Raw genomic sequence first — 23,810 nt, 5'->3', positions numbered from 1 at the left:
CCAATACTACACTATACATTAACTAAACTTCAATGAATTTAAATATATAAATGGAAGGAAGGAAGGTAGGAAGGGAGGGAGGGAGGGAAGGGAAGAATGAAGGCTTTCCTTAAAGATGCAGAGCTTGGGCATAATTTTAAGAATTAAGTAAAATTTAGCCAGGTAAGGAAAATGGAAGCCAGAATCATCCCATGTAAAGGAAACATGAGAAAACACAATGCTTTAAAAAAACAAATAAAGTCTATTATTTTCTGGGCCAAAACAAAGAATTGGGTGTCTTACTTAGCTTCCTCAAATCAGATGCAGGGCCATGGATTCAATGCATGGGTGAGGTGTCCCCGGGAAATACGGAGCAGACTGTGGAAAAGTAAGCTGGTAAAGGAAAGGTAGTCACCAAGACTACTTTATCAAGCATGTTACCACGGTGTGGAAATGGAAATCAGCTACCCTGGGGAACCCTAGGGAGGTTATCCAAGACAGAGTCCTCAGAGCTATCCACGGGGAGGTAAGAAAGTTGGAATATTCATTTGTGCAGCAACTTTTGAAATGTGTTAACGGAGGACTTCTACTCAGGCAGTAGGAAGTCAGCCTCACTGCCCTGGTAAGGCCCCAGGGAGGGGTGGTGAGGGGGTGGAGGCATCAACAGTACTTCCTGTTCTTGGCATACCTGGAAGCTAGACTCTGATGGGTAAAGGGGAGATTTTATGTTGTGTGAAGGAACTTGAACTTTATCCTTAATATTGCAGAAACTTTTGAAAAAATGTTTTAAAGAGGTGAGAGAAGCGGGTTGTTTTACAAAGTCAACTCCCACATCTCTCTGGAAGCTAGATCTCTCTGTATCTGAAGGGGCTGGACTAGGGGTAGGTAAGTGGCTCTGGTCTAGAAGTTGCTGCAGTCCTCCTGACAAAAATCATGCTGGCCTGAGGTAAGGAAGTGTCAGGGGGAAGGTAGAAGAGCAAGCAGGCAGAGTAGAAAAAAATTAAAGGAAAAAGAAGAACAAAGCTTGAATTCCGAATTTATACGGGAGGAGGAGACGGGCCAGGAGATTGCAGGTTTCTATCTTGGAAAACTAGGTAGAAGGCAGAACCTTTCACCCAGACTGAGAATTCCAATAGGAGGAAACAAGTGAAGGAGTCATCAGTGAGATCAGATTTGGAAATTCTTTGTTGGCTGCAGGGTGTATAAATCCAGAAATCAACAGACATTTCTGAGGTGGAGACATAGCTTGGAGCATTCTCAGAATATAAATAGTGGTCGAAGCCACGTGTAAGAGACTAAGAAGGTCCTAGGTTCTTAGAAGATAAAAAAGAAAGGTGGTGAAAGCCTAATGAGGAGCAAGGCAGGTAAGCAACTACGGGATGGATGTATTGGCATAAAATGTCACGAGAAAGTTTTACGTTTCCAGGGGAAGCCAAAGAAAACTCTACTCTGAGTCCTGGATCTCAAACAGGAAGGATGAGTTGATGTGTTTTAGGTGGACAAATGGGGGATGGAACATTGCTGGCAAGACACCTTGTGAAAAGTCAAGTAGAAAAGGGCAAATCATGGAAGTTGTGATAAGTTAATATAAAGCCAGACTGAAGTTTGTCTCCATGATCTCTGAAGAAAAGAACTCCCTGAAAATGAATGTGAGCTCCCTGAAAGCAGGGATAATTTTTTTTCTCCCCAGTGTCTATCACATATTAGGTGCTCAATAAAAGTGGGTTGAAATGATAGGGTCTATTCAAATAAATAATGTAAGATAGCAATTTCAGAGACACTACTTGCCTACTTGAGAGAAAACCTTGTAATCAGGTAATTTTATTTACTTAATAACTGTTTAATTACTATATTAATTGCAAGGCTCCATATGTATTCCTCAAGGAAGGTACCATAGGAACCCCAGCAGGCAAAGTGATGTTTACCATACTGTCCTTAGTTAACAAACAATAGTCCATTTAACACAGGCTCTTCCCTACTTAGTCCTGATTAGAGAAGTTCTGTTATAAACATATTCTGTCTCAACTATCCACTTACCAATTGCTTAATTTGTTGCCTTTGATCTCTAGTAACTTCATTATTATTACCCTATAACCCAACATGGCACCAGACACAGAATACTAGGTGCTATGTTGGGTTGATGTATTTTGGGGATGCTAAGTATTTGTTGATTAACTCCCAGGAATTCATTGACTTCTGAATAAAATGAGGACTTTGTATCCAGCCTTCTAAAGTTTTATGTTATATGGTGAACCTGCTATTTCTGACTACACAGGTATCTTCCTCTACTCTTCTTGTAATGGTACTGCTATTTTGTTTTAGAGATCTATGCCTTGGTCTAGAACTTGCCCTTTCCTCTGGAACTAGAAGTCAAACACCCTCCTCTGGCCAAGGTATGGTCAGATGGCCATGCCAGGCAAAGCTTGTGCTTTCCCATTGTAATTTGAAATTTGAATAAAATGACATAGGAATTGAATACAACCAGACCTTCCTACTCTACGTACATATCTGGGGATATTCTGGGTCTTATCTGTTCCTAACAGTGAATCTTTAGATTTATGAGTTACTTCCAGAAAGTGCAGTTAACTTTGTTTTAGCCAAACTCATTCAGAATTAGATTCTGTTGCTTATAACCAAAGAATTCCAATCACTCATAGTTCAAAACTTCTATGTGACATAGCAAGAGGAAAGAGAAGACAAAGAGAGCAGGAAATGACACAGAAGTATACTGAGTGGAGAGGCTTAATGAAATACAATTTATTTTCCAAAATATGAGTTGTATATTTTTAAGTTGGTATGTATGAACCTACGTGGTTTGAAAATTTGGCGAGCATAATAATCACCTGGGATACTATTTTAAATGTAGAAATCCAGGTCCTGCAGCAGAAGCTCTGGTTCTATTGTTCTGGAGGGGGGGTGGAAGGGGGAGGGACTTGGGTATCTGCCTGACTGACACATTTCCTAGATGCTTCTCAGACCATGTTTTGGGTCACTGCTTTAGGTTCTACTATATATGAAAAATGGCAGGTAATCAGATCTGTGGACACAAAGAAATGTGCCTGCTCCCTGCTCAGTTTTGCTAAACAGTCCTAAACTTCTAGTCATGACTGTCTTTTAAAATATTCTAGTTTTGCCAGTGACAATGGTGGCCTTTGAAATACAGGTTAAAAATTCATTATTAAAGACTATCCCTTGGGGCACCTGCGTAGCTCAGTCCGCTGGGCGTCTGACTTTGGCTCAGGTCATGATCTCATGGTTCATGGGTTTGAGACCCCCTTCAGGCTCTGTGCTGACAACTCAGAGCCTGGAGTCTGCTTCAAATTTTGTGTCTCCCTCTCTCTCTGCCCCTCCCCCTCTCGCTCTTACGCGGTCGCTCTGTCTCTCTCTGTCAAAAATAAGCATTAATTTTTTTTAAGACTACTCTTTAAAATGAAGGTGGGGTGTTGCCAAGACATGAATATGTTACTAGACCAATTCCACAAGTAAGATCACACAACAGACACTGTAAGTTCATCTCTACGGCCAGTATACAGCACATACCAGGTAGTTTCCATAAAATTATTTAAAGAATTGAATTTATTTTTCAAAATCTAAGGGAATAGAAATAAAGGATCTTATATGGTTCTACCTAAGCATTTTTACACAACAAAAAAATTCCAAATACTTTTTTAAAATGTAGTTAATGCTTTACAGATATATCTTTATATAAAAGGTATGGCAAATATGTTACAGGAAACAGCCAAGACCTGACTGTATGTATGCAAGGCCCACTTTTGGTTAAACTGCTAGTTTTCCTAACAATTTTATGATATTTTATAATATTTATTTTATAATACTTATTCAGTAAAAGTATTGTTCCATAGATACCCTGCAAAACTTTCATCCTAGAAACAAAATATATTAGTTTAAAATTTCTTTTAAATTTTAAGGGTGCCTCAGTTGGTTAAGTATCTGACTCTTGATTTAGGTTCAAATCATGATCTCATAGATCATGAAATGGAACCCTGTATTGGGCTCTGCACTGACTATGGAAAGCCTGCTCAGGATTATCTCTCTTCTACACTCTCTGCCCCTCCCGCACTCTCTCTTTCTCTCTCTCTCACAAAAATAAATAAACATTTAAAAAATAAATTTTAGGGGCACCTGGGTGACTCAGTTGGTCGAGTGTCCGACTTCGGCTCAGGTCATGATCTCACAGTCCGTGGGTTCGAGCCCCGCATCGGGCTCTGTGCTGACAGCTCAGAGCCTGGAACCTGCTTCAGATTCTGTGTCTCCCTCTCTCTCTACCCCTTCCCCACTCGTTCTCTGTCTCTGTCTCTCAAAATAAAATAAAGACATTAAAAAAATTAAAAATAAATAAATAAATTTTAAGTTCAGTTTATAGAATTTCAATTCTATATTGAAAATTCACAATTTGCTCACTGTTCCACTAGACCCTGTGAGAGATGGGGTAAAATGAATAAAATAAAGGATTCAAAACAAGCTTTTAAAAACCAGCAGCTAGTCAGGGCATCATATAAAGGGATATGAGGTCATGGTTGTAGCATCTGGAGCCCAAGCACACAGTACTGTAGGAAGCCCATGGGATAGTTCTAAAGTTAACAGAAAACCTCTGTGTGCTGTCTGCATGTCTTACTTCCTGCACATGACACTCACGAGGTTTACAATAGAGGAAGAATGTGCATAAAAACTAGTGTCAGAGTTAAGTAGGAATTAGTCATGGGCTTGGAGAAATCTTTTTCATTATTTCTATACAAGCTTACTAATCCAAAAGTCAAAGAAATACTATGAAATAAACATGGAACTTTTTCTTATAACTTCAAGCTTAACCCCCACCCCACCCCCACCCCAAAAAATCTGTCTTGCTTCATTCTGCTGGTACATGTGACAATCACATCATACCATGTTTGTTGTAACTTTTATCGGACATTTACCAAATCACCCCTATCTGCAGCAGAGAGAGGACTAGGTTAAAAAGAAATTATTTTTCTTCTAACCCTTTTGTGTACTATTTTGCATTGGTCTTTGGCTTTTTCTTCCTAGTCATCCTTGTTTATCTTCCTTTTGAGGACACTTCTCAGACTGTGGAGAGCAGGGCACATTCAGCTACATCCTTCATTAGCACCAGAAATATGCAGATGTTTAATTCTCTTCATCATGACACGACAATTGCTTATTGAATGCCCACATGCTGCTCACTACTCTAGTTAGACACTAGAAGAATGCAAAAGATGCGTAACAGGATCCCTGCCCTGTAAGAGCTGAAGATCCTGGTGACAGGTGCATGGACACGAGTAGATGGAATTCTCGGACATTGTAGGTGAAGCTCTGGGGATGAGGGTGCTGATGGTGGTACTGTGCCCTTAGCACAGAGGGGTCTTGTGTATGTTACACTTGTTTTTAATACTCAAGAGAATAACACTAGGAATACTCTTAAGAAAATGAGTATCTGCAGAGTATAAATTTACAAATTATGAGTTAATGGTTGTCTCCTAGTGCTAGGAGAAGGCCAGCTTACATAAAGCAGATGTGTATAATAAAGGAAAGGAATTCCAGATCTGTTGGAAAGTGCATCTGGAAGATTCTCCTGTCAAAGAACAGTGATCTCTTTGAAGCCTGAAGCAGTTAAAAAAAAAATTTTTTTTAATGTTTTATTTATTTCTAGGAGAGAGGGAGAGAGAGACAGCGTGAGCAGGGGAGGGTCAGAGAGAGAGAGAGTCACAGACTGAAACAGGCTCCAGGCTCTGAGCTGGCAGTCAGCACAGAGCCCGACGCGGGGCTCGAACCCACAAACCACGAGACCATGACCTAAGTGAAAGTCGGACGCTTAACCGACGAAGCCACCCAGGCGCCCCAGCCTGAAGCAATTTTAAATGAAAATAATACATGCTTGGCCATTTCAAAATCTTGCCCAACCAGTGTCCAACATAGAATTATCAGCAATGAGTAATAAACTGAGAAATGAAATTTGAAGGACAAGTATAAAATGGAATTGAGTTCCAGGGAAGTGAAATTTTTTGCTTCAGCTCATAGCTAAAGCAGCCTTTAGTCACTTCTGTATTTTGTCTATTTTTTTGCAAAGACTAGGCATAATGTTGTCACCTACTTTTCCTCTGCTAAATGTGATTGATCGACTAACTGGAAATGAAAATCAGTTTGGTGCTACCAGGAAAATGGTAAATTTTTATGAATTAATTTTATTCATGGTGCATGAAAGCCATTTTGACTCTATTAAAATACAGAGCTTTACCATAGTTTCTCATGATGCGGGAGGCAATTGGTCTTGGAGAACAGCTCTCTAGGGAGCTCTTGGGTCAGCTTAAACTATTTTGTAAGCAATAAATTAGACAACATTTTAGTGAGCAGAAAGGCTGTGGAAATCTATATAAAAGGAGGGTGACAGACATGTGAAGACTAATTAGCAATCAAGATAACAGAATACAGCTTTCTAAAAACAATCAGGAAGTAAACCACCTAGAAAACGAGTTGTTACAAATTGACGAGGTAGAACTGGTTAGAATAATAAGTTGGCTCAGTTTATGGAGTAAAATACTTCCTTCTATTCTATGCTCTTTCCCATTTTAGGGCTCCTTCTATGTGCTGTGTAAATAATACAGGTTCCCAGACAGTAAAGATTCTTCATCAAGCCTTTCAAATTAATGTTCTGAGCACCCATCTTGCTCCTAGAAGTATCCTAGCCTCTGAGGATATGGTGGGATATCATATAATCTATGAGGTTTTCAGAGTTCTATGAGATTTTCAGTGAAGATGCAGATCCAAGTGGTAGATTTGCCTACACTTGCAGGAAATATGAAAGACCTACCCAAGGCCTTCACCATTCCTCCATCCTCTCCAGCCTTGAACTGTAGCCATAGCACGTGCACACACTTGTACAGGGGCCTCCACTTCTTGTTAATCGTGGTGTTTTGATTCTCTGTTATCCACCGGTGTGCAGCTGGAGGATAACAAAAAAGGTGCAGTACCAGACTGGAGAGCTCGAGTGCAGGTGGCTTTAGGGAAATCAAATCATCTCTTCCATACCCTGTCAACTCTCTGCATCAAAGTAAAATGTATCAATAATGATGGCAGTGTTCCAGCTAACATTTTTAAAAAAGTAGCATACCACAATCAGACTTTTTTTTTCATATAGCTGCTCTAATTCCCTCATTAATGTGATACGAAGAATGTCAGATCTACAGATCAGATAAAGGAACAAAGCGATTTTTAAGAAAAAAAATTTAATGTTTATTTTTGAGAGAGAAATAGACAGGGGGCAAGTGGTGGAGGGGGCAGAGAGAGAGGGAGACACAGATTCCAAAGCAGGCTCCCGGCTCTGAGCTGTCAGCACAGAGCTGGACACAGGGCTCAAAGTCACAAACGGCAAGGTCATGCATTACCTGAGCTGAAGACAGACAGCCTACTGAGCCACCCAGGCACCCCGCGATTTTACCTAACCTAACAGTGCTTCCCAAATTCTATCATACCACGGTACACAAAAAATCACAATATTTGATTGGCAAACTAGGGTAAAGGAATACCTTTGCAGATGGACTGCTGGGGGGCTCTGATGCCTCAAGTCCAAGGTCCAAAGGAACCAATATCTCAGTATACCTTTAACCCTTTATGAACATTATTTGGGGAGCTCTAGATCTAAGAATTTAATCGTGAAGTATCTTATTTCATATTCAGAAATAACTGAGGTGCTTTTTCTTTTTCTTTCTTTTAAGTTTATTTATTTTGAGAGAGAGACAGAGAGAGTGAGGGGGAGTGGGTGAGGAATAGAGAGAGGGAGAGCCAGAATCCCAAGCAGGCTCCACGCTGTCAGCACAGAGCCCAATATGAACCACGAGATCATGATTTGAGCCGAGATCAAGAGTCAGATGCCAAACCAACTGAGCCACCCAGGTGCCCCCGGAGGTCCTTTTTCTAACCTCTCCCTCCACCCAACACTTTCAATAGAACTAGGATACGTCGTCAGAGAAGAGGTTCACCGTTTGAAATGGCTGTTGGAATGAGTCTTTGATACTTATGGGACCGTGCCATAAATTTTCAGGTGAGGTGGATAGAAAAATTGAGAAGTACTGAGCAAGGATTTGCCAACTCAACACATTTTATTTTACCAATGAAGAAACAAGGCACAGAAACCACACATCAGTGTTTTAGTGGAGGGAAGATATGAAATGAGATGAAGGCAAAATTTCATAGCTTTCGACTCCAGGCTCTTTGCTCCACAGCAGTGGCTCCGAAGGGCGCTCTCCAGGCTAGCAGTGTCAGCATCACCTGAGAACTTGTTACAGAGGCCACTTGTCAGGCACCACCCCAGACCTGATGGATCAGAAGCCCCAGGGGTGAGGCCCAGTGGGCTGTCTCTACACACCCACTAGGTGGTTTCCAGGTCCAGTGAAGTGTGAGAACCGCTGCCCTGAAATGTGGCCCTGTCATACATGGCTGATTGGAACCAAGATTATCCCTATGTGGTCAAAAAGCCAAGCACGCAGCTGGAGCGTTTGCATGTGGCATGCAGGCTCACTGTGACAGGGGAGATGGACTTTTGGATGAAACGGTGGAAGTAAAAGATTAATAGTAGAAGAGAGATCCCACGTTCAGGATCAAAGTGGGATCTCTAAATGCTACCAGGTCTCTTATGGCCCAGGCCTTGCTGCCATCTTAACTCCTTCAGGAAAAGTGTCAACTCTGCATATCTGGGAAACTTACCAGGAAAACCAGTAGAAGAAAACAATTTTACTTTTCATAATTGCTCTTTGTGACTTCTTGTGTTAAACGTAATTATTTTGAAAATGACAAACCTCTCTAGATTTAGTTTTTAAGTGTTTATTTATTTTAAGAGAGGAGAGGGAGGGAAGGAGGGAATCCCAAGCAGGCTCTGTCTGTCAGCAAAGAGCCCAATGCGGGGCTCAAACTCACGAACCGTGAGATCATGACCTGAACTGAAATAAAAAATCGGATGCTTAGCTGACTGAGCCACACAGGTGCCCCTAGATTTAGTTTTTATAACATGTGGAGGATTAAGAGGAAGAGAGGAAACAGAGTATTTCTTTGATGTGAGGCCAAGTTGAGTTTGCCTATTTTACATCACCACTCTTAAATTCCTTTGCCCTTAAAAACATTCAAGTGTCTTTTTGTCTTTTTCCATGTGACTCGCTACCAGATCTCTCTATTCCTTAGATGTGGGTCCTACATTGTGTAGATCAGGGATATCAAATAACTAAAATTTTTAAAAAATGCATGACTTATTTTTTAGTCTAAGAATAATTCTATCACAAGGAACTAACAAGTAGGAAATCCCCTTTTCATGATTGAAAAACTCATGTTAAGCTCAGCAATATTAGTAGCATTAAAATACTTTCATGTTGTATCCCCGGGACATCCATGAATAATCAAAGCTACATCCAACACTGTTGTCATTAGTTAAGATCTTATAAACTGCTCCTTAAAAAGGAAGACACTACATTTCATTCTTTTGCCCTCCATTTCTAAGGATATGGACCCATACTTCTGGAGAATGCCTTTTAAACTCTCTAACAAATGCTACTCAGTAAATGTCAACTACTGTAAAAAGGAATACAACTCTCACAGCCCCTGAAACCATAATATACAAGATAATTATCGGGATTGTGTCCTCAATTTGTCAAATAGTTTTTTATCCACCCATCATTGGAGCTATTTCAGAGGAAGAGGTTATAGGTACAGATAGAGTAAGAATTTTTTTGGGCGATGCAATGAAATTAAAAAAAAAAATAACCTTGTAGTAAAAAGTTTCTTATTTAAGAATATTTACGCTGGTTTTTTGTGTCTTTCCTTTGCAAAGTATATGTTATTTTTAGTCATGCATATATAATTAGAACCTAATTATATCTAGGGATAATAGAACCTTAGACAGTTTTGAATGTTTGAGGCTTCCGAAACGGTAGAAAAGAATGCTACGTGTTTACTAGGTCCTTAGGCCAACACAACAGCCCAGCGCTCCAGTCTGTACAAAGCTCACTGAACGGAAACTGTAATGCTTCACCGGAGGCCAGGAGGTGCCAGTGTGTTTGCTGAGATGCTCTTAAGATTGTCTGATGAGCACAAGCAGCCTTTTCCATGCACTAATAAATTCTACATTTATAAAATTTTCCATGAAAAAAGTAGACAATGACATGACATTTATTGGAAGTGCATTGATATTTAAAAAAAAAGAAAGGCACTACTATCATTTGCTGCACTCAAATGTAAAGTGAGGGAGAGACTGAGAAAATGGGCTGTTTTTACCAAAATAATGATTTTGCAAGTGGCCCCGGCTTTTATGGATAAAAGAAATAGTTTGATTTTGTGAACCAAGTAAAAGATGGCAAGTATCTAATTCTCTAATGCACTGTAGTGAACACTATACAATTTCATCTCTGTCATCTAATGAATAACCTGAGAAATGAGGCCAGATTTCTGGTTTTCTGAGGCGGCCACTTAATGGCATGCAATTCAAATTCATTCATGCTACCACTGAATTCCTTGCAACCTCTCTACCAAAGCCGTAGAATCCAGAGTGTTGTGATCAGATGATGAAAAGGAAAGAATATGCATTTTTGATGCTTAATCTTCTATTACTGCTTTTTGTGAAGTCCCTAACACAAACACCTTATGAGAACAGCCAGACTATTTTCCAAATGGGCAGCGGACTATTTCATCCATGATATTCTGTGACTCCTCATTCTTATACCTGCTCTTCTTCCTCCTCAGTATTTCTGCAGGCACCTAGAAAAAATGATCAAATACCTAACTAATGATCCTAAAGATCTTTGTCTAAGGTTCTATTATCTCTAGGAAAGATGGAAAAGAGAAGGGAGTCCATATTTGTGGTGAGCCTACTATGTGTCAAAGGCAGAGTTGCAGAATTTTTAAACACAATCCTTGGGGGGCTTTTGGGTTTCTTTTGTTTGTTTTAAATGTTTATTTATTTATTTATTTTGAGAGAGAGAGGGAGAGGGAGAGAGAGTGCATGCACAAGCAGGGGGAGGGGCAGAAGAAAAAGACAGAGAGAATCCTATGCAGGCTCTATGCTGTCAGCACAAAGCCCGACACAGGGCTCCATCTCACAAACCATGAGATCATGACCTGAGCCGAAATCAAGGGTCGGACACTTGACCAGCTGAGCCACCAAGGTGCCCCTAAACACAATCCTTATGAATGCTATAATCCTAAGAGGTAGATGTTATGGCACCCATTTTACAGGGCAGGAAATTGAGGCTCAGATAGACTTAGCAATAGTCCTACAGATACTATGGGGCAAACATGTTATTTGAACCTTGTTGTGCATAACTCCAAAGCTCATGCTCTTTGTAAATTAGATAAAAATAATATTCCTGGGTTTTTTATTAATGTAAATTATAGTTATACCTTTATATAAAATTAACTTTCTTTGATGAAATTTTTAATGTTAATTATAGTTATACCTTTATCTAAATTTAACTTTAAGGAAAGCTTTAATGAAAGCTTCTTTTCAAAGCACTGTCACATACATGATCCCATTCCAAGACAGCTGGTAGAATGCAGGACGTGTGAAGGTTGTGAGGATTAGTAATAATTTCTAATATATAATATCAGTGTAAACCAAGTGCTCAATAGCTATTATTTATTATTGTTGTTGTCGTTGTTATTGTTATTATTCCTCGCAGCAGGCGTAGATGTTGTGTAGCACAACTGTAATCACTCCTTCCTGACAGACTTTCTCTACAAAGGTTAATCCCTTTAACATTGTGCTTCACAAGCAAAAATTATTTTTAAATTTTTATTTACAAGGCATTTACTTACAGGAATTTCAAAACTCCATATTCAACTTCAGTTTGTTTGCAGTGCTGGCAGGCAGGGGATGGAAGGGGAGTAGGCATGAGAAGGGCTTACAGTCTCTGCCAGCCCAGACAGAATTGGAAATTCTGCCTACTGCCTAAGGTCTCCAAAGTGAGTGTCCTTTTTCATTGCACCTAAGTGCTCCGTAAGGATGTTCTTTATCACAGACTTCATTATCTTTTCCTTACAAGGCGCAATGAAGAGCCCTTGTTTCGGTTTCTTGCCTCCACGGTGAGGGGAGCACCCCTGAAGCCGTGCATGCAGACTCTGCTTGGGCTTGTTCGTGGGGGGAGGGCAGTTACCAATCACAAAGCGGAGATGGCTGGGTTTTGACTCCGCAGCACATTCCTGCTCTCTCTTGCAATAAAGTGCAAGAAGTGCTCGGTATTGGTGACTCACATCGAGACAGGAAATCTCATGCGGGTCCGCCCTTCCTTCCTGCGCTCCCGACCAGCTGGGCTGCAGACCCACAGGCCAGAGCTACCCCTAGAGCGCTGGTGAGGGCAGGAGGGGGCAGACGCTGGGCCAGTGCAGTGGGCTTCCTTAATGGATCAAAAGCAGGACCCCGCCACAGCCACACCGCTGCAAGGAAGGTACACCCTCTTTATCCTCGAGGATGCTTTTTCTGTTGAGATTTCTCTTTTCCCTTTGACCCCACATCTCCCTGGCATATTCTCGCCTTTGTATTGTTTTTAAATATAAAAACAAAGTTTGGCGCAAGTCAGTTGAGTGGTTTTCATTTGCACCATGTTTTATAAGCATGCAAGAAACGACATTAATCATCATTACAAGGCAATGTGTCCACAAGGGCAAAATGATAGAATGTGTCTCTCCAGCAAGATGTAAGGACATTTACAGTAGACTTTTGAACCCAGTGTAACATTCTTTCAGTAAAGTTATACCATGTTTCCCATCATGAGAGCAGCACATAATCGTAAGGATGACAAAGGCTAACAGGTATGCCAAGGACTGCTCTGAGCACCTTATTCCTTTTGAGTCATGAAACAGTTACCACTACCCTTTGAGATTTGTATTGTCGTTGTTCTCAATTTCCACATGAGGAGGCTATCACAGCAAATGAAAGCCTTTCCCCTGCCTCCCAAAATTGCTTTTAAGCCTCACAAATAATGAACAAATGAATCTCAAATGTACAATATCATAAATGCATAAAAAATATCCTAAATATCATTAACAAAGCTGCCTCTTGCAGGGATTTGTTCTAAGAGTCCAATGAATAAATGACTTGAAATGATGACATACATGTTTTCCACATTTGGCCAAGTTTGGAAATATATTTCCAACTCATTCGTTAAACTGTAAAAACATTATCCTACAAGACATCTAAAGTCAGAACTCTGAAATGAGTTGTTACAGCAGACCAAATCTGGCAGTTATCTTTTTCAAGACCACTTCCCTCTCTTCCTGTAGAGCAGAAATGTCAGAAAGTGTCAGAAGTATGCATTCCTATGTGTCCATGAAGAAACTAGGTCTCAGGTGGAAAAACCATTTATTGGGGTGTGAGTATATATATATATATATATATATATACACACACACACATATACATATACATATATATATACACACATATACATATATATACACACATATACATATACATATATATGTATATATATATACACACATATACATATATATGTATATATATAAAACCTTTCAGTTCACCTCCTTTTTTTTTTACCTGCTCTCTCCAAGCTCAGTTCACACTCTGTGTTCCAGCCTTGCCAAAATACTTCTAATGAATTATTCATTGTTTTATGCCTTTGAATAAGGTGCTGCTTTCTCTGTCTGAAAAGCCATTGCTCCCCCATTCCACCCAGTGAATCTTCCAACATTCAGAAATCTGTCCATCTTTTCATACATTCAAAGAGTATTTTCTGAACAGCTATTATGAGGCAAACACCAGGTGTGGTGGGAAGGAGGTTCTGATTGAGTTTTTTATTCTAGTGCATAGAGACAGAGTTGAAAGATAGAGAGGGAGGGAGGAAGGGAGGGAGGAAGGAAGGAAGGAAGGAAGGAAGGAAAGAAATGCAAAGGAAGGAAAGAAGGAGAGGAGAAAGGGAAGGCAGAGGGAAGGAGGAAGGCGCCTACCTACTTTGGTTGGTGTTATGCAGAGTCATATGACATCAGGTGACGGGGATTACTTATAACAGGTGTCAGGGATCCAGCCACGAACTCTGAATGACAAGAAGGAGCCAGTCAGACAGAGGTAGACACTGCTAGTTCCAAGGGGCTAAGCTCTTGAGAATAAGCCTGGTTGCCTAACCAACGGAAAGGAGCTGGCATGACTGAGTGCAGTCACAGAGAAAGGCAGCCACCAGATAGATGCCATTGGTTTTGTAATACCTGACAGTAGTTCAAAGTGAAAATTCAAAGCAGAGAATTGATATGATTTAATACACTCTAATAAATCCCTCTGGCCGTTGAGAACACACTGGATTTTAGGAGGTCAAGTGTAGAAGCAGGAAGACAAGGGAGGGTCAGGTAAATGAGTCAAAGCAATTCTTTCTTCTCTTTCTTTGTGCTCACACACAGCACTTTGTAAATACTCAATGTTATATGTATTCTAAAAAAAATGATGTATTTTTTTCTCCCTTACTTAGACAATAGGATCCTTAAAAGTAGGGATGAACTGGGGCACCTGGGTGCTTTGTCAGTTAAGCGTCCGACTTTCTCTTAGGTCATGATCTCGCAGTTCGTGGGTTCGGGCTCCGCGTCGGGCTCTGTGCTGACTGCCAGCTCAGAGCCTGGAGCCTGTTTCAGTCTGTGACTCCCTCTCTCTCTGACCCTCCCCTGCTCACGCTGTCTCTCTCTCTCTCTCCTAGAAATAAATAAAAATATTTTTAAAAAATGTAGGGATGAACCAACATTACACAAAAATAATAAATTAGACAATAAATCAATAAATAAGCCTCTGAAGCTTAAAGTTTCTGAAGACAGCGATCCATTCAAATGGCCAGACTGCAAAGTAGATTATTTACATTGAAATAGAAAGTATTATATACAAGGGCAGAGGAGGGGAAAAGCATATTATCCAACTGAGGGTGTAAGACTGAATCAGAACTTCAGGCTCTGGTGTTCTTTAACATAGTAGGATGTTAAAACAAGGCAACAGAAGTTTGACAGAAAACAAATCAAGTCGGCTTTCCCTTCTGATGTTTCACAGTTTCAGATAATGGCTGTATTTAAACTCAGAGTTCTGGGTCAAGATGAAACTCAATGAATCCATTGAGAAATTATTTATCTGTGCTGGACAATTAAATTAAGAAGTAAACAAAAGTGTCCAATTACTTTTGGATTGTTCAAATTACAGCAAAACCCTAACCCTGAGAAAAAGTGCTGACATTCTAAATGTTTCTTTTTAGAACAATAAAAAGATCAATCATGAGGAAGGGTGACATTTGTTTTTAATGTATTCCCTTCCTCCTTTTCCATATGTCACTCTCCTCAAGGGGTCCTCTGCCTCTACCCATTCAGCGCCCTCAGGGGTGCACAAATATAATCAAGACCTTTTTCCTTCAGTCTTTCCCCTGCTGTTTCACCCGAACCTACTTCAACTCTATGTCTATCTATATCTATATATATCTATAATCTATCTATAAAACATATATAACTACATATAATATATAACTATATATAATATAGTATATATAACTGTCTTTATACATATAGTCAGTTAACAGTTGCCTCATAAGAAAACACCACAGAACTTAGTGACTTCAAACAACCACCATTTATGTGTCACAATCCTGTAAATGATCTAGCTAGTTCTTTTGCATTAAGCCAGTTCATTTGGGGCTCAGTGATCTAAAACGGTCTCCTCCCCACGTCAGAGGCTACAGCAAGAACAGCTGGGATACTGAAGGCCTTTTTTCACACAGTCTCTCATCCTCAAGGGGGCTTGTTCACACAGTAGCAGAAGGACTCCCTGCAGCAGTAAGCAAACCCTAATTACAAGCACTTTTCTGTCCTCTGCACCACATTTTTCTAATGTCCTGCTGGCCAAAGTAAAGTACCTGGCCAAGTTCAGTTTCAAGGGAAAGAGAAATAAACTCAGCCTTTTGATTAGAGGTGTGGTAAAAGTTCCCCCATAAAGGGATGTGCCTATGGCAATATAAGTAATTTGTGACCATTTTGTAATACACTGCACTATCATTTTGAAGAAATCCCATCATTTAATTCACAGTAAGGTGATAAGGGCTCCTGACAAGGTCATGTGCTTCTAAATTTGGCAAAACACCTCACCTCAAGAGTATGAACCTTGAGTCAGAATTACAGACCTAGTAGCAGAAGAGGAGTTCTTCTGCAAAGGACTCTTCTCTAGCACGTCCAGGCCTGATCCACAGGCAGCCACCCATGAAAGCATAGATCCTGTGCCTGGCCCCCATATCCCTTAGGCAGTTATATCATGGTGCGCTTGACAGGCATGATTTGACACCTGGAAGGGAGTATACCAATCGTGCGACTGTACCAAATACCAAATACCTAGTACATAACTGCTCAATAAGTATTGGTTGAATTAACTAATTGGTGTATGCATGTTTAAGTGTGTGAGTGTATCAAGAGGTAAGGAGGGAGAGTGAGCAAACACAAACACCAGTTCCGTTCCAAATACTCAGGAGTCCAGAGAAGACATGACAAATCGAATTGGCATAGACTTTATTTTTTATTTTTTTATTGTTTATTTATTTTGAGGGGGGGAGAGAGAGACAGAGTGCAAGCAGGGGAGGGGCAGAGAGAGGGAGACACAGAATCTGAAGCAGGGTCCAGGTTCCCAGCTGTCAGCACAGAGCCTGACGCAGGGCTCAAACTCAGGAACGGTGAGATCATGACCTGAGCCAAAGTGGGTCACTTAACTGACTGAGCCACTCAGGCGCCCCGACATAGACTTTAAAGCTAGATGAACAGACTGTCTGTGTAATCTTAGGCAAATGTCTTAATCTCTCTAAGCCTTAGTGTCCTAATCTATAAAACTGCCATAATAATACCTTTGCTGCAGGGTTATTATAAAAATTAGATAGAATGATAGACGTAGAATACCTAGAGCAACACATGACATATTAGGGGCATTCAGTAATTAGGGAGCAGGAGCCAAGCCTAGCTTCCCACACAAATCCCACTTCTCACCTGGCCTTCCTTCAGCACTAGTGCCACTTTCCTTTGGTAGTCGGCCTCCTTCCACCTGCTGGGCCTAGACCAGCCCAATCAGAGAAATGAGCAGGGCCCGGAGTCAGGAAATTCATCCGCATCTTTAGTTTCTATCGACGCGAGCTTGTTCTAGTCATGGCGGTAGAGGGTAGTTACAGCAATGGGAAAGAGTGACTATAGCAGTGTTCCTCTAGAAGTAAGCCTCTGGTGACTCCTTCCTTGTCCGCCATTGTGGTGCTACATAAACTTGCCGCCGGAGCGACTACATAGACCCAGATTGGCCAGCAGTGTTTGTATAGTTAGCATTTCAGGAAGTATGGATAGATTTCAATTAAAGGTTGCAGACAGAACACATGCCTTCCCTTCAAGCCCTTCACATCTCACATTCCACTGAAATGCCTATTTTTAAAACTATGTGAAAGGAAAGAAGTTCATAATAAATCCCAGGATCAGGGACTCAAAGATTTCTATATATTTCTCCAAGATGTGTGGAGGATGGGATCACAGACTGTCTGGATTCAAATGTCAGCTCGGCCAGTCATAATCTGTATGACTCTGAACAAGTCTGTTTCCTCATTATAAAATGTAGATAATTATAGGACCTGCCTTATATGGTTGTTATGTGGATTGGCCAAGTCATGTGATGCGCCTACAACACTTCGAGAAACACAGCTCAATAACAGTTAAATTGTTGTAAACTGAAGCCAAGGAATTTACAACTAAGAAATTGCACTGAAGAAAGTTGGAAGTTCAAGCTGGGAATTGGCATGAATCCAGAGGAAAGTGAAGCAGAAATCAAGGGTGTTGGTTTAATATCTACAGAAAAACTAATTAGTCCATCTTCACACCATTCTCTACTCCCTCATCTACATTCAGGGGTGATGTGTACCCTAAGTTAACGCAGACCAAAGCTGTTTTTTCTAAAGAAGTTGAATAGCTAACCTGTGAGGGGCTAGGGCCCCTATTGTGGCTGCTTGGTACATAATAGTCTCTCTACTTTGCTGACTGAATGGTTTAACTTAAAAGGATCACCAAGTGATGAAAAATCAGAGATCCCCACACAGGCACCATTTCTGAAACTTAACCATGTCAAAAAATAAGAGCCAAAAACTTTCTGAGAGAAGAAATAGGTTATCTATAAAGAAATGAGACTGGTATCCATCTCCTCCCCAGCAAAATCAGTTGCTAGAAGATAATTGAAAATGCTTTAAGAGTTCTGAGGGAAAATTCTTTTGAAACTAGAATTATATACCTATCTAAATTATTTTTCCAGTCCAAAGACATTTTCAAACATGCAAGAGCTTAGAAAATTTTATCTCCCGTGCATACTTTCTGGGGTAAAAAATATTGGGAGATGTATACTAGAGCAAAAGAAAAAGTAACCCAAGAAAAAATTAAGGTCATGGCAGCCAAGAAAAAAGTGAACTTGGCTTAGAAATTTATGAAAAATAATTATCGGATGAAAGCTGTTCAGCAAGCTTAGAAAATCAACATACCAAATAGTAACAGGAAATCTGAAGGTTCTGACGAATAAGTCATCAGGTAGAAAATATTACTGTAGGAAATATTCTTATGGATAAACTGGATGATCTCTGACAAGATGAAACATATTCTAATTCTATCCACAAGAAAACGAAAACTAATTAGAAATTTTAAATAACTGACATGATGCATGAAGAAATCATGCTCTAAATATAAAACAAACTATAATATTGTGTGATATTTAGTAAATTGAAAAAGAAGAATCAATTTGACCTTAATACTTGGAATATTCTTCTTCAAAGAATACAGATTTATTAACACAGGGTTAGATCTCCATCTATTCTTTTAATTTCAAAATGTAAATTGAAAAATAAGAAGAATGCATTTGAAAGACAAATTGAAGACTTATTCAATAAATATTGAGCATCCTCTCTCTGCTAGATATATCCACCATGCTTGTGATTGTTTTTTTTTTTAATTCTTTATTTGAAATGATCATTGCTTGTATTCCCAAATGTGATTTATTTTGTATATTGGCCTTGTTTCCCACCGTCCCATACTATATTAGATAGGAATGTTTATTTGACAATATATAAACTACTAGTCCTTGTGGGTTGCTCTAAAGGGGGAAAAATATAAATGTTCCAGAAACAAATGAGACGAATTGTGCCCTAGCGTATTAATGGATCTTAGAATTCCTATACTGAAATCATTTATTTACTTTATTCTAATTCACTGCTTACCAAATATAAGCATAACCCCCACAACACACACACACACACACACACACAGACAAACTACCTGTTAATATTCTATAGAATATATTTTTGGAATTGGAGATTTATGCTAAGGGATTTTACAAAGTATAAATAATATAAAGTGCTGGATAATTTGGGATAGTTTTTTTCAAAGTGGCATTTGCAGATATTTAGGGGGCATGAATATATTCTCAGTAGTCCCCAATTTCTCTGGAGAGTTTTAAAGTAATGTGATTTTAATTAAATAACTCAAATGTTAATATAAACGCATTCCTAACCTTGTTGATGAAAATATTCAAACAGAGTAATGCTACATGACTTCTCTTAAGATTGGCTTGTAATTGTTATATACTGATTTTTTTTAATAAACCCATTTATTGAAACAACAACAAAAAAAAGATCACCCATTTCTCCAGGTCTCTTTCTTTATAGGCCAAAGCACACTACTTTCTGCCTTATGAGAAAATATTCACATTATTATAGCATTCCAAAAGCTTTTTACTCAAAAAAATCGTTGTTGACTGAACCTGTTGGCAAAGCATAGAGTAATCAACCACGTAGAAGAACACAAGTGTTACAAACATTGACAACGTAAAAAGATGGGGCATGTAAACTGGGGCAGAGATGGAGGGAAGCATATGGGGGCGTTAATTGTCTCATTTTATGTGGTTGTGAATCTAGATTTCTAAGGTTGATAGACCAAGAAAGAAANCACACTTCTTTCTGCTTTATGTGATAATATTCACATTATTATAGCATTCCAAAAGCTTTTTACTCAAAAAAATCGTTGTTGACTGAACCTGTTGGCAAAGCATAGAGTAATCAACCACGTAGAAGAACACAAGTGTTACAAACATTGACAACGTAAAAAGATGGGGCATGTAAACTGGGGCAGAGATGGAGGGAAGCATATGGGGGCGTTAATTGTCTCATTTTATGTGGTTGTGAATCTAGATTTCTAAGGTTGATAGACCAAGAAAGAAATATTATTTACAGACAGAAAGGTCACCTCTCAGGGTCTGTTTGTTTCCTAACAAATTGGATTGATGAAATATGCCCTATGTATCTCACAGCAGCTTTGCCATTAATGGCATATTAAATTAAAGGTATGGGAGCACTTGGGAAAATAAAAGTGCTTTTATCATCAAAATCTGTAGCTTGTACAGAAGTCTGACCATTTGCTTATGCATTCTAACTGCAGATTATCAAAGGATATTTAATATATCCAGTTACTTTCATCAGCTCTCATAGTTTCCACTCTATGTAGTATCAGAGGCCTTTAAAGGTGAAAAGGCTTTCAGCAATCCTAAAGTTCACCTTCCTCCTTTCACAGGTGAGGAAATGGATGCCCCACACAGTTAACCGACAGAACTGGTCCAAAAATTAAGTGTCACAAGCTCCAGGGCAATGTTTCCCTGCTATATATATAGATAATGGCCTAGTAATAAGTCCAGATAATAAATTTGATTCTGCAAGACTTTAGGAAAAACTTAAAACCCTGTAGTTTCATATGATGAGAGAATGTCCATAGTATAAATAAATGTGCCTTCCTATCTTTTCAAGGTTTATTCTATAACTCTAGTACAGTCCTTACTATATTATTACATTAGATTACTTGATTAATAGTTTTATGTACTAAGGTAGTATACTTTACTACCGTTTGATTTAAAAATTCTAATGGAGAGTTTGATGTTTCTTAGTTCCTCTGTTTTTTAGAGTGTTGGGCCTATAGTAAACATTCTATAAAAATGAGTTGGTTTATTGTTTCTCTGCTGGTTTTTTTCCTTTTGTTTTTTAAATCATTTCAGAATCACAGAAAAGGTTTTAAAAACACTAAAAAAAAAAAACCACCTGATTACTTATTACTGAGATTCACCAATTTTTAACAGTTTATCTCTCTCATCTATCTATAATATATACCTTTAAAAATATCCATATTTTTTCTGACTCGTGTGAGAGTAGGTCACATGTCATGCTCCTTTATTCTTAATACTTGAGTTTATATTTCCTAAAAGCATATATTTCCTCTATATATCTCTTTTACCTAATCACAGTACAATTATCATATTTAAGACTCATGATAGAAGATTTTCAAGCCCACATTTCAATTTTATCAGTGGATTCAATATCCTTTATACATTGTTTTTTGATTCAGTATATTGTCTAAGATAACATATGGTGTTTAGTTGTCATGTCTCTTTGTTCTCATATAATTTAGAATTATTCCTCAGCTTTTTGTCTTCATGCAGTTGGAATTTCTGATGAATATAGGCCAGTTATTTCATTTAACATACTGATTAAGGATTTGGTTTCCTGATGACTGAATTCAGATTAGCCACTTTTGGTTGGATTTCTTCATGAGTGATGTGTCTTTCTCATGGTTTCACATTTGGAGGCACTAGATATAACTTTGCCTCCCATTGGTGATGTTAATGTCAATCCACTTGCTAAGATGTTATCCTGTTTTTTCACTATACACCATTTTATTCTTTTATAATTATTAAGCAATTTGTGGAGAGATATTTTGAGACTATGTAAATATCTTGTTCTTCATTAAACTTCCTTCCCTTAGGGGTCCCTGTGTGGCTCAGTCGGTTAAGTGTCCGACTTCAGCTCAGGTCATGATCTCGCAGTTTGTGAGTTCGAGCCCCATGTTGGGCTCTGTGCTAACAGCTCAGAGCCTGGAGCCTGCTTCGGATTCTGTGTCTCCCTCTCTCTCTGCTCCTCCCCTATTCATGCTGTCTTTTTCTCTTTCAAAAATAAAGAAATGTTTTTAAAAATTTTTAAATAATTTTTCCTTCTGTTAAATTTAATCTATTGATTATCCTAGCACGAATCAATTTTACTGGGAATGTTGCAAAATGGCAAGTTTTTAACTTCATTTTATGCATTAGTCTTCTCTGTTTACCAGGCAGTAAGGAACAGCATTTTATTTTTCCTTATTTATTTATTACCAGTTTGGAACCATGAATTCTTGTTTTATTCAATTATATTTAATGCGCCTGTTTTTTTTTTTAAGTTTACTTATTTTTGAGAGAGAGGGAGAAAGAGACAGACACAGAGAGAGAGAGAGAGAGAGAGCATGAGCAGGGGAAGGGCAGAGAGAGGGAGACACAGAATCTGAAGCAGGTTCCAGGCTCTGAGCTGTCAGCACAGAGCCTGGTGTGGGGTTCGAACTTGTGAACCGGGAGATCATGACCTGAGCCGAAATCCAAAATCGGACACTTAACTGACTGAGCCACCCTGGTGCCCCTCTTTCTTTATCATGCCCCAATTGTCCTAGATGTGGCTTGTGGGAACTCATTCACTTGTCTTTGTGTACCTTTGACATAATCTCATCGTTTTTTGAAAATTTCCCTATTTCTGGCCAAAGAAAACCCAAACAAACCCACAATCTCCTGTTCATTGTGGACCTTTACTAAAGGCTGCTACTGTTAAGGAATCAGCCATTCTCAAGAAGTCCTTGTTCCTTTTAGTGGGGACTGGTATTTGGCCTGATTGATTTTTGAAGCTGACATCATGGAGGTCAGCCATGTCCTTTAACAACTCATCTCCTTCTTTAAGTAGAAAAAGAATCAAAACTGAAAAAGTATTAGGTTTCATCCAGAATGAAAATAGTCTGGGCTTAATTTTTTTAATTTTTTCTTTTCTTTTCTTTTCTTTTCTTTTCTTTTCTTTTCTTTTCTTTTCTTTTCTCTTTCTTTCTTTCTTTCTTTCTTTCTTTCTTTCTTTCTTTCTTTCTTTCAGTTTAGGAAGTAAATGTGAGAAATGAATCCATAGCAACAAAATGTACTGAAGTGCATATCAAAGAAACATTTTAACTAAAATTCTATATAACATAAAATTCTATATAACAAATCAATTTGATTAGAAAATGTAAGTATTTTAAGTGAGTTGAAATCATTGATTCCATTGAATACTGCAAACAAAAATGTAAGCTGTATTTTGGAATTCTTCAAGAAAATCAAAACTGCTCACCATGAAAATAGTACATAAACACAAACTCAAAATAGGATTTTAAACACATAATATGAAATATTCAATAAGAGAAAAAACAATTATGAGACATGAAATTTAAAACTCTAGAATCTGGCATATTATAGCTGCCAAAATTTTTATTGAATGAATTAAGGAGATTTAAGAAAAAGATAGCCACTCATAAGAATTCAAATAAAACCTTGCAAATGAAATGTATAAAACTTTATCAGTATATGTAGTAGAATGCTACGATATGCCTTCCTTACCCGAATACTATGTGGTTAATTTCCAACTTAAATACCACTTCTTTTAAGTTTTGAGGGGTGTATGTGTGTGTGTGTGTGTGTGTGTGTATGTGTGTGTTTTAAGAGGCAGCAGAGAAAGGAAGGATACAGATGATATCAAACATGGTATTGCAAAGGCAGGCTGGACTTCATGTTGTCTTTGCTCAAGAAAAGCAGGCCAGTCTAAAGCAGAGCGTCCAGTGGCCTTTCATTGTGAAACCAGCTTGTGGCAATACCTATTCTCCAGCCGTGAGGCAATTAAATATCTAAGAATGGACCATCCTTCAGTTGCTTTGCAAGTGTGAAATCAGCGCTG

The 23,810-nt window shown here is 38.8% G+C and overlaps 1 long non-coding RNA gene across 1 annotated transcript in view; it reads left to right on the top strand.

Annotated features, from left to right (window-relative positions):
* Positions 1-1,194: 1,194 nt before the first annotated feature.
* The window catches only part of LOC144219997 (uncharacterized), a 53,506-nt gene continuing 30,890 nt past the window's right edge, over positions 1,195-23,810 (top strand). Inside the window, exon 1 of the long non-coding RNA XR_013331578.1 lies at positions 1,195-1,343. This is a non-coding gene — a long non-coding RNA (uncharacterized LOC144219997). The remainder of the gene's footprint in view (positions 1,344-23,810) is intronic.

The sequence above is a fragment of the Crocuta crocuta genome, unplaced genomic scaffold (genome assembly GCF_008692635.1).
Source record: "Crocuta crocuta isolate KB4526 unplaced genomic scaffold, BGI_CrCroc_1.0 scaffold19, whole genome shotgun sequence".
Classification (NCBI taxonomy): Eukaryota; Metazoa; Chordata; class Mammalia; order Carnivora; family Hyaenidae; genus Crocuta; species Crocuta crocuta.
This window is presented reverse-complemented; position numbering and strand designations above follow the sequence as displayed.